The sequence below is a fragment of the Balaenoptera borealis genome, assembly GCF_965194805.1.
Source record: "Balaenoptera borealis genome assembly, chromosome: 5".
NCBI lineage: Eukaryota > Metazoa > Chordata > Mammalia > Artiodactyla > Balaenopteridae > Balaenoptera > Balaenoptera borealis.
In genome coordinates this window covers 105004299-105021654 of record NC_138862.1, presented here as the reverse complement: position 1 = coordinate 105021654, position 17356 = coordinate 105004299, and the positions used below count along the sequence as shown (strand labels likewise).

The 17356-nt window shown below is 39.3% G+C and overlaps 1 long non-coding RNA gene across 1 annotated transcript in view; it reads right to left on the bottom strand.

Moving 5' to 3' along the window:
• Positions 1-286: 286 nt before the first annotated feature.
• Positions 287-17356, bottom strand: part of LOC309629801 — a 29763-nt gene continuing 12693 nt past the window's right edge. The window contains exon 2 of the long non-coding RNA XR_014245223.1: positions 287-12709. This is a non-coding gene — a long non-coding RNA (uncharacterized lncRNA). The remainder of the gene's footprint in view (positions 12710-17356) is intronic.

The window sequence follows — 17356 nt, the reverse complement described above, 5'->3', positions numbered from 1 at the left end:
ATAATTGTATAAATTAAATGAAAATATGCACATAAAGTACTGAATATAATGCCTAGCACATCCAGAGAACTTAAAAATTATAAGCAATTGTCATCATATATTAGCTTATAGGTGAATTTCTTTTTTTGGCCACTTGAGATAAACAGTTAGAGATTGAATCAGTTTCCTTGAATCTCCAGCAATACCAGCAAACATATTGATAACATTAATTCCAACACTGTGATTATAATATGTTTATTTTAAAGGTGAGTTTCATGAGTTTTTAAAAATTCCGCCTATCATTGTCTTTATTTTTCTTTATTTTTTTGTCCTGTTAAGGATACTTTTTTTTTTTTTTTTTTTGGTAATTCTATATATTTGAAAGTCCTTGTAGAAATTATCATAGTCTTATTCATTTCTTCAGTTTAACATTTCTGAAGTAGCTAGCACATAATAGTGTTTCTTTAGAACAGTAACTTATCATGTGTTGAAATTATACCTTAAAAGCATAAACTTCTATAAAATATTAGAGCCCATTTTAGGTGAAGTCATTTTCTTCTTTCAATAATTCTGTGTGTGCAAAGATTTAACACCAGAGGCAGTAAAATTCATAGTCTGAAAGGGCTATCAATATTCAGGTAGCCTGAAGGACATGGCACATTGTTAGTGCTTAATAATAATGTATCTTATCATTAACACTGACTTCTTCTTTGCTTTTAGAGTGTTTTAGAAAATCTTCAATGGATGTGCCACCTTGTGGGGTTAGTTGTACCAAGAACTTGAATATGGAAGCCACAGATGTTCACAGCATCATCACTGAGGTCTTTGCACACCAAGTGGATCTCAGTAGATTCCAGGATTGGTTAATTCAGTGCTAGATCACCAAGGACTCAGATTCTATCTTTCCATTCTGCTATCTATTTCCAGTGTGTCACCTTTATCCTCAGGCTGTCTGCCTTTCTCATAACTTCCCATCCAGGCCTAAGAGTGTCCAAAGGGAGAAGAGGTGTCTGGCTTACGCATCCTTTTTTAAACTTTTTTCTATGAAAGAAAAGGATTTAGCTTTCTTCTCCCCACCATATAATGCCCCTTCCTAGTCCCCCATCCTCTCATCAGAGTCATATCACAACTTTGATTAGAGAGATAGTCAGTGTTTACATTCTGATGACTATTTGGACTTTATTCAAACTGAGTCAGAAGTTGTACTATGATTTATATTCCCTTTCCTCTACAACTTTGTGTATCCCCTAGAATTAATAATTACCTATTTTTATTTGCTTATTTTTCAACGTACTTCCTAGCAATTTGACTGCAAATTCTCCATTAATCCTCTAAATTCCTCTCAAGATGTTTGGAGACATTGGGTATCTATCAAATCATATTCCTGAGGAGTTTTCTTTTGGAGACTTCTGACTTGTTCTGATCTGGGCTGGCTGCCATTTGGGGGTCTTTCTTTAACATCAGCCTAGATGTTCTCTTTCCCTGTCTCTTCTTTCAGCAGTTTTCTTTCTTGGTTTACTCCTTAGTTTTTTGTGGTGCACAACCTCCAGTCACCTCCCTAAAAAGGAGTGGATCAGAGGTAAATTTATGAGATCTTGACAATGTCTCTGTCTTATCTTCATTTGATTGATAGTTTGGTGGGTATAAAATTGCAGGCTGGAAATCATTTTGCTTCTGATATTTTTGAGGACATTTCTCTACTTTCTTTTAGTTTCCAGTTTTGCTGTTGAAAAATCCAGAACTATTCTGATTCATGACTCTCTTTTGCATAGGCTGTTTTCTTTGCCCTCTAGAAACTTGTAAGATCTTATCTGTGTCCCCTGTGCTGTGAAATGTCTTGAGACTATGCATTGACTTGAGTCTATTTTCATCTATGTTGATGGCCACTCAGTCAGCTATATTTCCTTTAGTTCTAGGAAATTTTGTTGAACCATTTCCTTGATGATTTCTTTGTCTCCATTTTTTTCCAGTTCCACCTGATGAATCTTTTTCTTAATTGCCAATGTAGTGAGCAAAAAAACATAAATTTTAAAAGGCTCAATTTTCATTTCTGTGGTTCCTAGTGATGTAGCCTATCTTTTCATACTACCTTTACTATCTTTATTTCCTAGGTTAATTATCTCCTGTATCCTTTGTCCATTGCATTCCCTTCCTTTCTAGCAGGTCTATATTTAAAATTGAGGGAAAAAATCTAGCCTATGTTTAAGTAAAAGATTCTTCAACCATTATAAAAGTAAAACAAGAAGAAACAAAGGAAGAAAAGAGCTTAGGTAGTCCCACCCCAAAGACAGCCAGCCACAGTGGATATTTTGGTGTTTTCTTCCATTCTCCTTTTCTTTTCTTTCTATGCATATGATTTTGGACTGTGTTGTTATCTGACAAAGTTGTGATCACCTTATTTGTACAGTTGTGTGCCCTACAATCCTATCTTTATTTTGAAACCTCTAAAGAAGGTACTTTGGAAGGTGTGAGTCATTCAGTCCTTTTAAAATTTTTTTATCAAGGCGTTTTCTCCTATAAAATCCTAATTTTCACTCTGCCCACACAGCACTTGCTCTGAAATCAAGGCAGGGAAAAGGCTGCACCTCTGGGGACATATGTAACTGGAAAATCTTAAAATAGTTCTGTGAGGAGAGGGAGTGAGTTTAAGATAAAAGTTGTGAATCTCTAAGTTTCCAAGCTCAGGAATTCCCCACTCTAGGGACAGCTTCCTGATTGCTCTTTCTTTCCCGCATGAACTGCGCCCAGATCCTCTCACTCTCCCCATCTAAGACCCAGGTCCTTGCCTCACCTCTCCTCCCTCACTGCCCGTTCTAGATCCCGGTGGTCCAGGTATCTTCCTGACTCACACCCTCACTTCCTTGAAGTCTCAGTGCCCAGCCACACATCCTCACCCACTCCTGGTCCACACTCCCAATTCCCTCCACCCTGCACAATCATTTCTTTTGTTCCTCATTACACACATTATTGTGATTATTCCTTATGCTGTGTCCCCTCCTCACCCCACTCTCACATTTAGGGATCTTAGTTATTGTTCACTGATGTATCCAAGAATAACTAGGACAGTGCCTGGTACACAGTATGTGTCAAAAAGTATAAGTTTTGCTGAGAGAATAAATGATTGCTCAAACAAGCACCCTAGATGCTTTTACCACCCTGGTTTTCTCCCAGCTTCATTGTGTCGATTTCCAAACTTGAATTTACCCAACACCCATTTTCTCAGCCTCTGATGCTGTGGCTTCTGCTATTTTCAGGCTGCTGAGAGTTGCTGGAGAAAATCACAGATGTCTGCCAAGCGGATCCACCACAAAAATCATATTGCTGAACCTCATATGTGCCTTTAATCGTGCCTAACAATCTTTGTATGTATCTCACGTTGCCTCCCTAGCAAATTCCACGCTGTGATGTTCTAAAACATCTTTCCTTTTCGAATTTGCAAAGAGTCAGACTTGTGGCCCAACCATAGCCAATGTTCAGACTTGAGCAATTGTTTTCGTTTTTGTAATAGGTTCTTTCCAGCTCTTAGTTTTTCTCTACTCTTGTTGGCCTCTTTCCCTCACCTACTTCTAACCTAGGCAATCTTGCTGAATTTTAAATCTACTCACAAGCTGCCTTAGGTCATTTTGTTTTAACAGAGAGGGTTATAAGTTTGTTGTTGCTGATTTTTTTTAATGTTCTTAGGTGATTTTAAAGCTCTTTGTAGCTTAATTTTGATGGCCATGTCATATTCTAATATATGATAATGTACTTGCCTTTACTAGTGTTGGACATACACATATTATTCCATTTATTTTATCATAAAAACCTAGGCATTGGGGCTTCCCTGGTGGTGCAGTGGTTGAGAACCTGCCTGCCAATGCAGGGGACACGGGTTCGAGCCCTGGCCTGGGAAGATCCCACATGCCGCGGAGCGGCTAGGCCCGTGAGCCACAACTACTGAGCCTGCGCGTCTGGAGCCTGTGCTCCGCAACAAGAGAGGCCGCGACAGTGAGAGGCCCGTGCACCGCGATGAAGAGTGGCCCCCGCTTGCCACAACTAGAGAAAGCCTTCGCACAGAAACGAAGACCCAACACAGCCAAAAATAAATAAATAAATTAATTAATTAATTAAAAAAAAAAAACCTAGGCACATAAATCTTTATTTTGCACTTCTGCAAATTCCTTATGGTAGATTCCTAGATTTATTGGAGTCAAAAGGTATAAGCATTTTAAGACTCATGATAAATGTTGCCAAATTTCTTTTCAGAAAAATGGTACTGATTTATGTTCCTACCCGTCACAGTGATCATTTCATTATACCCTCACCAGTACTAGCATTCTCGTTTTATCATTTTTTTCCAACTGGATAGACAAAGAATGTTTCATTTTAACTGCATCTCTTTGGACATTTGTGAATATGACATTTTTCACATATTCATTAACTATATGTACTTTTCTTTTTGTGAATTGTCTATTAAATATTTTTCCCCATTCATCTGTTGAGGTATTCCTGTTCTTGGTCATTTTATCTGTTTAGTTGAGAAATTTATGGCAGTAATTTTGTGTAATGTTTACTAGAAATAATTTTCCAGCTTGATAATTGTCGCTTATTCTTTTTGTTTTTTTCTTTTGCTTCTTTATATGTACACACTGTTTTTAAATCTTGTTAGAGCTATGTATCTTTGCCTTTGGGATCTTTGCATTTGTTTGTAACCTTGGAGAGTCTTCTCTGATCCAGAAATTTGATATTGTCTTCCAGTTTTTATTTTTAATAGTTTAACATTTATAAAAGTTATTCTTCATATACTGACATGCATTATGATATACATTTTTTCCCCAACTAGCCAACCACTTGGTCCAGTTTTGGAGTTCTAACTGGACCAACAAATAATATCCTTTCCCCTTCATGAGTTAGAAACCAATTGAGAGATAAAGGGAATGCAGGCCGATGTTGTCTCCTTTATTTCTGGGTAAAGCTGATTAGAATATGTAATTTAAGATTAAACAGCCAAAATAGTCTGTTAATACACCTCACCCCTGGATTAAGCTGCCTGGGCCACCCGAACCCAGGCCCTGCTAGACCACAGTGAATCCCCAAAGGGCAGGAGCAGGAACTTCCTCAATAAGGGGCCACAGAGCAGAGGGCAGAACAGCACTCGGCTTCTCTGCAGCCCAGCAGATCCAAGAGAGGAGGGGTCTGAGCCGCTCACACTCTATTTCTTCTTCTAAACTCATCATCAGTGAGGTGCTTCCCTCCTCCTACCCTAGGGAATAGAAAGTGAGGGCTTGGGAGAGAAGTGGGATGTGGGACTCTAGCTGAAGACCGGTGCACAGAAACACACACTTAGCAACACTTTCCCTCCAATCCTTCCTCCCACCCCCACCAACAAATATCTAGGACCATTCATTGGAGAATCCCCCACTTCCGTCCTGTGCTGTGTACCATCTTTATCATCATCATATATATTCTATGGGCTATTACTGGCCTATCTATTCTGTTTCCCTAAACTATACTAGCAGTAGAAACAAACTGAAAACATTATTGTTCCTTTCTGTTGTCTTTTACTTTCTGGGAAAACTAATCCCTCTCCGCCATCCACATTGTTTTTTTTTCTCAAAATGTATTAGTTGCCCATGCGCCACAGCTACTGAGCCCAAGCGCCTAGAGCCCGTGCTCCGCAACAAGAGAAGCCACCGCGATGAGAAGCCCGCGCATTGCAACGAAGAGTAGTCCCCGCTCGCTGCAACTAGAGAAAAGCCCGCACACAGCAACGAAGACCCAACGCAGCCAAACATAAATAAATAAAATAAACAATTTTATTTTTTAAAAAATGTATTAGTTACTTTTGCTGGTTGTCCTCCAGCTGCACTATAGAATGATTTTGTCACATTCCAAAAATAACTCTATTGGGATTTTGATTGGAGTTATAGTATAACTATAAATTAATTTGGTAGGAAATTGACATCTTTATAATATTCAGTTCTCCCATCCAAGAACACGGTATGGTTCTATTTATTGAAGTCTTCTTTTATACTTTGCAGTAAAATCTTGTCATTTATTCATATAAATCTCTCATATTTCTTGTTAAGTTATTCCTAGGTATTTCATCTCTTTTGTTGCTATTGGGAGCGCAATCTTTTTTTCTGTTATGTTTCCTCACTCATTATAGTTAGTAAATAGAAAATCCGGTAATTTTCAAATATTTACCTTAACATATATATGCATGTATCTTTCATATATTAAGTCATTCTTCTCACTCTTTTATTCATGTCAATACTTTCTTCCTTTGGCTTTCCAGACCGGAGCTTTCCAGTTGGTGCGCTGCGTGTGGTCCGCTGCTGTGCCGAGAGGGGGACTCGGGTGCTCTGTAAGATACTGACTGCCCAGCGGTCAGGGAGGGTCTGGTGCGGCCACTTGTAACTCGTCACCTACATTCAATAAGCTCCTTGGAGGCTCGAGAGAGAGCCCTAAGCAGAGAAGCTCTGATTGTGTGAGATCACTATTAGCAATGAGCAGAACCGGCCACATCCCGCACACCTTGCTTTGTGGCAACCTGTTAAAACAGCCCAAGGGTGCCCTCCAGCCAGGATGCCCCCTCAGTGCCAGCTGCAGAGCACATCTCTGCCTTGTGGCCCTAGGACCATGGAGCTGCTGGAGGGGTTTGGGTACCAGGTGCCCATGGTGCCCAGATCACAGCCCAAGGGGGCTCAGGGCAGGCACTTCACCAGGTGGCAGCTTGGAATCTTGGTCCTGACACAGGAGATGCTGCCACGTATTTGTGCTGATGGATTCTTTTAGTGACATTCAAGCTACTTGCAAAGTGACTGCTCTAATAACACCTGTCTTTTCCTCACATTAGAGCTTTGTCACTACTTTGAAGTACATGATATGAAAAAGCTATATTGTTTTGAAAAATCTATTTGCATCATCACAACAAATTTCAATATCACATTTGTCTATAAAGCAGAAACTAACACACCATTGTAAAGCAAGTATACTCCAATAAAGATGTTAAAAAAAAAAAAAGAATGAAAGAACTGTTTGATTTTCCTGGCAACTATTATAAATTTTAAAAATTAAATTAAATATTTTAAATTAGCAATTTATATGAACAAAGTTTCTCGTTCGTGTTGACTAGCAAGAGATGATCATTAAAAAGTCAACACCAAGAAATGCTGATGGCCCCTTATATAATCTTATATTAATCTCATATTAAAGATTTAGGCATATAATCTTATATTAAAGTTATGTCCAGAGAAGTAAGCCTAAGTATCTAGGTAAATAATCTGAGAATATTTTACATGGAAGTTTTATATAAGTTCAATATTGAATATCTTTTGTAATACATTATGTTTTATTTTTATTATCATAATTATATAATATAAAAACACACTAAAATTTTTTTACCAAGCCACAGAAAATTGCCTCCAAATCCCCTATGGCTTACTCCAATATATCTTATAGATACTATCATTTTCTTCAAGGGCCATGTGTGGAAAGGGCTGAGAATCTCTGTTTTAGAACAGTAAACATATCATCTGCAAACCATGATAATCATGCACTTTCTTTTGTAATAGACTTGTTATCTCTGCTTTAAGCCATTGCAACAACAAACACATCCACACAAAAAAAGAAAAAACACACAAAAAAACCAACTGTGGGTTTGATCCAATCACTTCCTGTGCCATCAGGCATCCCATTTTTCTCCTGAACCATTAATCGCTTCCTCTCCTGGGCACCTTCCCTTCAGCTTAGAAAAACAGGATCAAATTCTCCATCTTGAAAAAGGAAGGAATATTCCATCAGCTTTGCATTCTCAAGCAAGTATTTTAGCTCTCTCCTTCTTTTCATCACCAAACTTTGTCAAAAAATGCTTATGCTGACTTCTCCTCCTCCCTCTGCCCTCATTTACTCCTCAGTTCACAATAGTCTGGCTCCTGCTCTGGCCATGCTACCAAAATCATCTCGGATGATCATCTCCTTTGTGCAAAACCCTATGGTCTCTTTTCAGTCCTCATCATCCTTGGCTTCTTTGCTGACCACCCTCTTTCCCCGTTTTAAAAAGCTATCATTTATTCATCACTTCTTGTGATTCAGGAATTGTGCTAAGTGCTTTATTTAGATTACTGAATTCAATCTTCACGATAGCCTTATTTTAGATAGGCCTTACTCTACCCATTTTACAGATGAGGAAACTGAGACTCAGAAACATAAGCAAAATTCCCCTAGGTCTCACAGTAAGTAAGGGGCAGTATTGGGCATTCATATGTCCAAAATCTTTTCAAACCCTTGTTGTCTTCTATGACATTTTGTTTGCCTTGTTCTTTATTCTTATCCTGTATCTCTGTGGCTCGTTTCCAAAGTTAGGGAAATTTTCAGGAATTCCCTGGTGGTCCAGTGGTTCAGACTCCAAGCTCCCACTGCCGAGGGCCCGGCTTCAATCCCTGGTCGGGGAGCTAAAATCCCACAAGCCACGTGGTGCGGCCAAAAAAAAAAAAAAAAAATTAGGGAAATTTTCACTCATTATTCTTTCAAATACTTTTTCTGAAGTTTCCTCCTTCTACTCTCTTTCTGGGACTCTAATGACATGAATGTTAGATCTTTTGGTATGCTCCCACAGGAGAGAGAGGGGCTATGCTCTTCCTACCCTCATCAAATCTTTTTTTTTCTCTGTTGTTCAGATTGGATAATTTTCATTGATTTGTCTTCGAATGTACTGACTTTTTCTTCTGTTATATCCATTCTGCTATTCAGTCCATCTGGGAAACTTTTTATTTTGGTTATTGTATCTTTTTAGTTCAATATTGTATCTGGTTCTTTTTATATCTTCTATTTCTTTGCTGAGACTTTCTATCTTTCCATTCATTTCAAGACTGCTTACCTTTACTTCTTGGAGCATTTCTATAATAGCTACTTAAAAGTGATAATTCCAAAATCTGTTGGCTGCTGTCACTTATCTTGTCTCCTGTGAGTTGACATTTCCCTGGTTCTTTGTATGATGAGTAATTTTGGAATGCACCTTTGATATTCTGATTGTTGTGTAATGAGACTCAGGTTCTTGTTTATATCCTATGGAGAATTATGATATTTCTGTCTTAGCAGGCAATTGATCTGGTTGGGTTCAGGTCACAAGTTCTGACCTGCCTTCTATGGGTTGCAGTTCTAATGACAGTTCGGTTTTCCGAGTCTTTGCAGGCTATTGGGATCTGTGCCCTGTATGTGCCATCCAGTGACCAGTGTGGGACCAGCATGGTGGCCTGTCCCATAGTCCAGTTCTCATAGTCTTTGGCAATCTATTTAGAGCCATGTCTATACATGTACAGGCCAAGGGTGAGCCCAGGGATTCATAAACAACTTGATGAGGTTGATTTCCTGAACTCTTCTCTCTCCATGATCATCTTATCTTTTCATTTCCCTGGGGCTTCCCTTTTCAGTCTGGGTGTTTAGCTACCTGATTCTGCTGTCCACTTCCTACAACATGGAGTGTACATTCCCAGACATGGACTATGCACTCAATATGGTAGGGTCAATTAAGTGCCACGTCCACCCCTGGACCAGGAACAGTCAGCAGGGGGGTCTCCTCGAGCTGATAGCTTACACCAATTAGGATACTCCTAAGGGACTGAGGATGATTGACATTTGACAGAACTGGGCTCTGTGAAGAACAGAGACATGGCCATTGGGTAGACAACCAGTAGTGTTTAGCCAGTGCTTCTTTCCTCCTTTTCTTCCCTAAACCACTAAATGTCAGCACCACCCTCCCAATCACTCAAGCTTAAAACCTCAGAGTTTTCTTCCCCTCTGTGCTTCTCCTCCCCATCCTCACACCTGTAAACATCTAGGTAGATGCTCAGCCTAAACATGCCTCCTCATCAAGGCCTCTCTCTTTGATCCTCTCTGTCTAGCCACATTTTAATTTTAATTTAAAAAAATTTTTGGCAGTACCCTGTGGCATGTGGGATTTTAGTTCCCCGACCAGGGATCAAACCCACACCCCCTGCATTGGAAGCACAGAGTCTCAACCACTGGACCACCAGAGAAGTCCCCTAGCCACGTTTTAAAGCTCTCCTTTCCTGCTTCAGATTTCCCTTCTCTGTGGTTAGCTTCTAAAAGCAGAGGGGAACTGATCATCAAACTCCCCTGGCCTACAGAAGAAAGTCCTCAGCGCTGTGATCAAGGCCTCCCCGCATCTGCCCTAACTTCTATGCCTAGGGTCACACAGCACCCCTCTACCCCCAACACTCCACCAGCTACATTTGACTAAAAGTCAGTCCTTAAACATACCCTGCATTTTGTGCGTTTTGTTCCAGCTGTGTCCTCCTAAAAGACCCTTCTACACAGTCACAGGATTCAAGGCTCAGCTAAGACACCATGAAGACTGAGACCACACAGTGTTAGCACTCATCTCCCTTTGCCCCGAGGCCTTGTGGACATCTCTACTGTAGCTCTTGATCACAATGCCTTGAGTTGCACTGTTGTCTCCTTCACTAGAGCATGAGCTACTTAAGACGTGAGACCCATTCTCGTTCTCTTTTGTAGCCTCTGCAGTTCCTGGCCCAGTACCTCAGACACAGTAGATACTGAAGACATGGTTGTTTCATTAGATTCAGTTAAATGGACTTGACTCTATAGCCTCTGGTATAACATTCTTGGGATCAAAGCAATCTAGAAAAATAATTTTCTCCTTCTAATAGGCTTCTGTGGGTGTTTTATTCAGAAAGGCATTTAACAGAAATTATTCTCTCCCCAACGTAGGCTGGGTGCTCACCTCTATGCTGCTATAGCTCCCTGTACCCCTCATTTTATATCATTCATCATTTTTCAATTACTTGATTAGTATCTGTTCCCCCACCTCACGCTTTCATATCATTCTTTGAAGGCAGGGACTGATCTTTCTTTTTCTCCACTGTATGTCTGACACCTACCACAGTTTCAGGTTTGCAGAAAGCACTCACAAATAGTTATTCTTTGAATGGAGTTGAGTAAATAAGAGCTACTGAGAAGAGATAAACGGAGGTTTATTGCATTGCAAACTGCAGTGATCAGAAATAAATTCAGACGTCTAGAGTCAACTGACCAACAGAAAAAAGAAAACACCATATATAGTCTACGTTTATCAAGACAACCTTTGCCTTTTCCTTCTCCCATTCTCTTTCTCCCTCTTTCTTAACTTCTCCAATTCTTTCATTCTCCTTTATTCTCCCTCCTGGTTTGTACATGGGGATGGGGCTGCCAGTTGTCCCCTCATTTCCATTCTCATCTTCTTACACATGAATAGAGTTTTTAGCTTGTCATAAGGCCACCTAAGTAAAGTTGACATTTCTTAGCCATGTTTGTGGCTTGGTGCAGCCATTTGACTAAGTTCTGGCCAGTGGGATGTAAGTAGAATGAGGTATGCAACTTTGGGATCATACCCCTGAGAGAAAGCAGTGAGCTCTCCCCTTCCATCTCTCCCCTTCCCAACAGCTGAAATGCAGATGTGCTGGCTGGAGCCAGAACAGTCATGTTGGTCCACAAAGTAGAAGCTGCATGTTAAGTGTAGTAAGAAGATCAAAGAAGCCAGATCCCTAACTCCACGTAGCCACCAGACCCACCCTGGCTGCTTCTACCCACATTGTTAGGAAAGTGATCTAGAGAAATGTCTATTTTATTAAACTTTGTCTCTAAAATAATACCAATACTTACCTCCTTAATAATATAATGCATGGCCATCTTTATGGCCATTTTTCCCAATAGAAAGAAAAAAAAAAAAGATAAAGGTACCTTTGAAAAATCCTACTCCCATAGACCAAAACTCTTGGCTATACACCATGTGACAATACTTCTATCATCTGGAACCTACCTCCAGAAGAGAATGATATGGGCTGTCGGTGCACAATATCTCATTTCCAAAGGGTAATATGCTACCACAAAGGAATGAATTCAAGCAAAAGACATTTTGCAAAAATTTTATGTCTTGCTCTGTGTCTTGAAAAATTATGGATACTTGCTACTTTGGGATATTTCTATTAAAAAATAAAGTTGACCTTTCAGTGTCTAAATGAGAAAGGAAATGTTATAATTGGATGTCTACTGAGAATCATCTTGGTTATAAGAAAGGGGTTAGACTATACCCATTTGGACTTTCGGGACAAAAGAAAAACATTACTGATTATTTTTTAATGTTACCTTGAGTAGATAGCAAAAGGGATTCTATTGAAAAAGCCCTTTGAATTATGTTTGTCTCTCAGAGTTCTGAATCTTTCATTCATTTCTCAATAAAAATAGTTAACTACTTAATTTATGGTCTGGCAAAGCGAGGGAAATTATTGGCCCAGAATCCCCCTAAAACACCTAGAGTAAGTACTGAAATGTGTGCATTTTATTAATTTAGCCACTGAGAGCTTTGATTACTTACTCATATTTATGCAACTTTTCAAATTTACTGATGACAATAACTTCATATTTTGTTTTGTTTTTTCTTTAAAGTAGTCTCTTAGCATTCTTAGATTTAACCTCATGGTTTCTAATATCCATGAAAAACTTGGGAAGTATATAGTATGATATTACATAATTGCTGCAGTTCACAATGGAAATTATATCCTAGAATGATCTATATGACAGCTCACAACGGTCTGCGAACGTTCAGGATCTCACCTCAGCATTATGACTGTCCTCTCTCTTCAGCAGGAAGCTTGCCTGGTTCAATAGACTTTGTTCATCAAGAAATCTGATGAAGGTTTCCTTCTATAGAGTCTAGGGTTTGTGGTTCCTGAAGGACAAAGAGAAGAGACTATTTCCTTTCAAAGCCCTTTTGTTAGTCCTTATTGATAATAGGGCGAATCGAGTGTTAGTTACTGGTCCCTCTTCCTTACAAATCATTCCCTTGTTGAAGGGACAGAGCAAATATTACTGGTAGGTGTGCAGTTTGGAAGGAAGACTATCACTCAAGAGATCTCAAATGAGTAAGGCCCTTCACAGTGGCTTCCGAGCGTTCATTGCTCTGTTCAAGAACCTAGCACAGGGTCATGTACACAGCAGGTACTCAACAAATATCTGCTGAATGAATAAACAAATAGATTCAGTGCATAATGCAAGAAAACGTAAGAAATACTTCCTGCCTTCAAAGAGTTTACCAGTTATACATACACATTACTTAAATTAAAAGAAACCAATTTCCTAAGAAGCAAAGGATGAGTACAGATTTTAAGTACTGTAGCTTTTCTGGAAGGTCATTCTCTAGGGCATAGAATGAAAAAGTTGAAAGTGAGATGGGCCGTAAGAGAAGAGAAGGCAGAGAGGGAGAAATTCCAGAGAAAAAGAAGGACAGGCATGAATGTGTAAGGTACAGCCAAAGACACCAGGCAGATGAAATGGCCGTAAAAGAAGAGAAGGCAGAGAGGGAGAAATTCCAGAGAAAAAGAAGGACAGGCATGAATGTGTAAGGTACAGCCAAAGACACCAGGCAGATGAAATGGCCGAGGAAGAAGGGAGTGGTTGAGAATGAGGTTAGGGCAAGAAGTGGGGCTGTGTGTGGAAGGCTCGAGACGGCTGGCTGAGAGCTTGGAGTCCGCCGCGGTTAACAGGGAGCTACTGTGGTTCGCGCCACTGGAGGAGACAGACAGGAGGGGGCAGGAAGACCACTTAGGGGGCAACTGCTATCTGGTCCACATGACCAGGAAAGAGTCTAAATTAGGGCAGTGGCAGGGCAATGGAGAAAAGGAATGACAACATCGAGAAGGACAGCGAATGTCCCCTGTGGGAGCCAGGAGGTAAACCTGCAATACCTCTTCCTGGAATTTCAGCTGGTGAGTCAGTCACCCGTGGGCTGCTTTGACACAGGGTAGACTAGAATCAGCTCTAGAGTAGAAAAAAACGTTTTATAGAACAGCTCTATTAGCTTTGTTTACATTTTTTTCAGAAATACACAAGGTCATTTATTTTAAAAAATACACAAAGTATACAGAAACAATAAAAAGAATCCCAAATCCCACTCCCACCCACCAAGATTACTGCTATTATTTTAGTGAATACCTTTCCTCACATTCTTCTATGCACAGATACATACAAAGTACGAAAGAATCTTATTAAGATGCGATCATTCCATATATGCTGTTCCTGAATCAATTTTCCTTACCCCCAACATGTTGTAAACATTTTTCCACGTTGATCAATATTGACTTACATATAACAAAGTCAGTTTGTTTGCCTATATCACAATGTTCCACTAATGGATATTTAGATTCTCACTCTGTGTGTTACTGTAAACAATCCTGCGATTAACCTTATTATGTATATTATTTTTCAACTGTATCATTACCTCCTTAATGCAAATCTAAGAAGTTGGATTGGCTAGGTCAAAGGTATGTATCATTTTATGTTTTGATACATATTCCCAAACCATATGGGATACAAAACCCTCCAGCAAAGTACGTTCATTTATTTATTTACTCAATAACTATTTTTTGAGCACCTACTATGTACCAAACATTGTTCTATATGCTGGGAATACAATAGTGAATAAAATGGACAAAGTCCCTGCCCTCATGGAGTATACATTCTAATGCAGGACAATAAGCAGTAAACAAACAATTAAACATATAATATATTGTCAAATAGTGGTAAGTGCTAGGAAAGCAAAATAAAACTGAGTAGGGGGCTGGAGAGTCCCAGGGGGCAGGGGGAGGGAAGAGAGTGTGTTACATAAGATGCCAGGGAAGGGACTATGAGGGAGAGACATGTGATCCGACGTGTGAATGACCATGGGAACAGTGGTGCAGAGAAGGAACAGGAAGGGCAAAACATCTGACGTGGGAACATGCCTGGCGTGCTTCATGGCCAAAAAGCCAGTGTCTCTGGAGCAACTCGAACAAGAGGCAGAGTTGTGGGAGATGCCGGTGGAGAGGTGGCCAGGTCAGACCAGAGAATTAGGGATGAGCACTTGTAGAGGTGTTCTAACTCATTATGATATTGGCCGAAGGAATCTGAGATTCTAGCCTGAGACTTTTAAAAGGAGAAGGAGAAAGATGGAACTGGGTCTGCTTTAGTTGTGTCTTACCACTTCTCAGTCTTCTATTCATTAGACACTGCTTAGTGGACGTCTGCACTCCTTCTCCCTCACCACTGCCCACCCAACCCCGCTTTCCCACTTATAAACAGCATCTTTCCCACTTATAAACAGTTCCGGCAAGGAGGGAACACAGGTAGGACTTCGTACCTGGGAGGTGATTTAAGTTTCCCTTATGTTCATTATTCAGGTCTTACCTCACAATACCTCCCAACTTCAATCAGATTTGAAAACTCCTTTTGCCAGCCTCTTAACTACGCTGAGAGATTCTCTGCTCCCCTGATTGGAGACCCTCTGTCACCCTAACAAAAACTCAGGCAGCCTCGTGGGCTTATCATGGCTGACTTATACTAACTTTCCCAAGCCCTCCTAACACAGAATTTCTAACATGGAAGGTGGTCTATAAATATTTGCTGGATAAACAGAAGAATGTATTCACAATTTTTCTCTGAAGGCGTCTTTACTTTGTAGGAGCTCTGTTCTACTACTTTGATTAGCGTCAATTTCAGAGGATATATTCTGACCATGTTCTCCATGTTTTGATGCACTTTGATTGCAGCTCCCTGAGCCCTGCCTTTGGGTGTCTCCTTACCATCTGTTGGGAAGGTCCAGGGGATTTAAATGTGCCCAAGGAGAGCACTTATAGACAGCGCTTAGGGCAAGCCTCGAGTAAACGCAGGGCTTCACTCTGCTCCAAGATATCTGCCTGTGATGATGATTTCTTCTACAGTGATATTCTAGAAATTGCACAGCAAAAAAAGGACTAAGAGCAAAACAAATTTTTTTAATTAAAAGCAAAAGGTGATTTGCTGACAATGGAAATTGCAATGTTGGTTAATTTATTGTTCTTCAGTTTAAACAAAATTAATAATAGCGTTTTCTTCTGGTTATAAAAGTACTTCATACTCATTCTAGATAAAACTTTTAAATATCAAAAAGCATAAAGGAGAAAATAAAAATTACTCATAATCCATTATCCGCAGATAGGCATTGTTGACATTTTGCTGGATCTCCTTCCATTTTAAACATCATTATTATCATACTATACATCTATGGTTTTATATCTCTCTTTTTCACCTGACAGAAAATTCTGAACATTTTCCCCAAAATACGTGTTTTAATATTATTACTAAAAGATGCACAATGTTCCAACTATGCCTTTGTCATAATTTATATTATGTGTCTATTATAATTAGTAGAGACCATTAGTTTTCAACCTATATTATAAACTCTTATAAATAATGTTGCAGTGAACATTCTTGTACATAATCATTGTCTAAATCTCTGAACAATGCCCTAAACTAGACCCTCAGAAGTGTAATTATTTGGTCAAAATATATGGTATTTTTAAAAGGCTTCTGATAAGTATTTCAAAACTGCTTTCCAAAAAGTTTATATTAACTTACACTCCCCTCCCACTAATCTCAAGCATCCCCCTCATGCCACTGTATTTTAATAGAGTAGCAAAGATATGCTGGGTTCAAATCCCAGCTCTACTGTCTTAGGAAAGTTATTTAACCTCACTAAAGCTCAGTTTCCCTGTAAATCGGGGATAGTAACAGTATCTAGCTCATAGAGTTGTTGTGAGGATTAAATTACATAATATAAAATTGCCTAGTACGGTCCCCAGAACATACCATGTAGTCAATATTAGCAACTATTACCAGTAACCAGTAAAATCACCCTTCCCCAGATCATTCCAGAGTAATATTTGGGTACAAAATCCCCTAAACACAGTCAGAAAAAGTACCAAGCTTCCCTGTTTAACAAGACTGTTTAAGTAGCTGAAGTCACTCAATTATTGTATCCATACACAAAGCCTCAGCATTCTAAAAATACTAGCCTATTTGGCTTCCACCTGGAAGCAAAGAGGTCTTCTGAAAGGTGTTTTCAGCCCTTTATATGTTATTTTAACAATGGTATGTTTTTCTTTATTATTTAAAGGGAAACATTTATTTAAGGGCCAATGGCTCAAATTTGGATTTTTTTTTCCAGCGAAAGAAGGAATCAGCATAAACAGCCTTGTAATTCATCATCATAAACAGATCTCATAAGCATCAATCCACTACATTTTGGCCAGAGCCTCTCAAAAGAGATCACTGTTTTTTTAAAAAAAAAGTCCCTGAGCAACTTAAAGAAAAAGTTATTCCAATTAATGTGAAAGGTCTGCTGGAACTTTGCTTAGAATTCAGTGAGTTTTTCGTTTGCCTATTCCCAGAATTTTTGGTTGAGATGATCCCAAGATATATAAAATCACTTGTAGAAAGTTGTTTATTAGATAGATGCCCTAAAATTGTTGCATGAAATTGGTTTAGCTCTATTTAAATCCAAAATAGATCAATTTCACGTGCT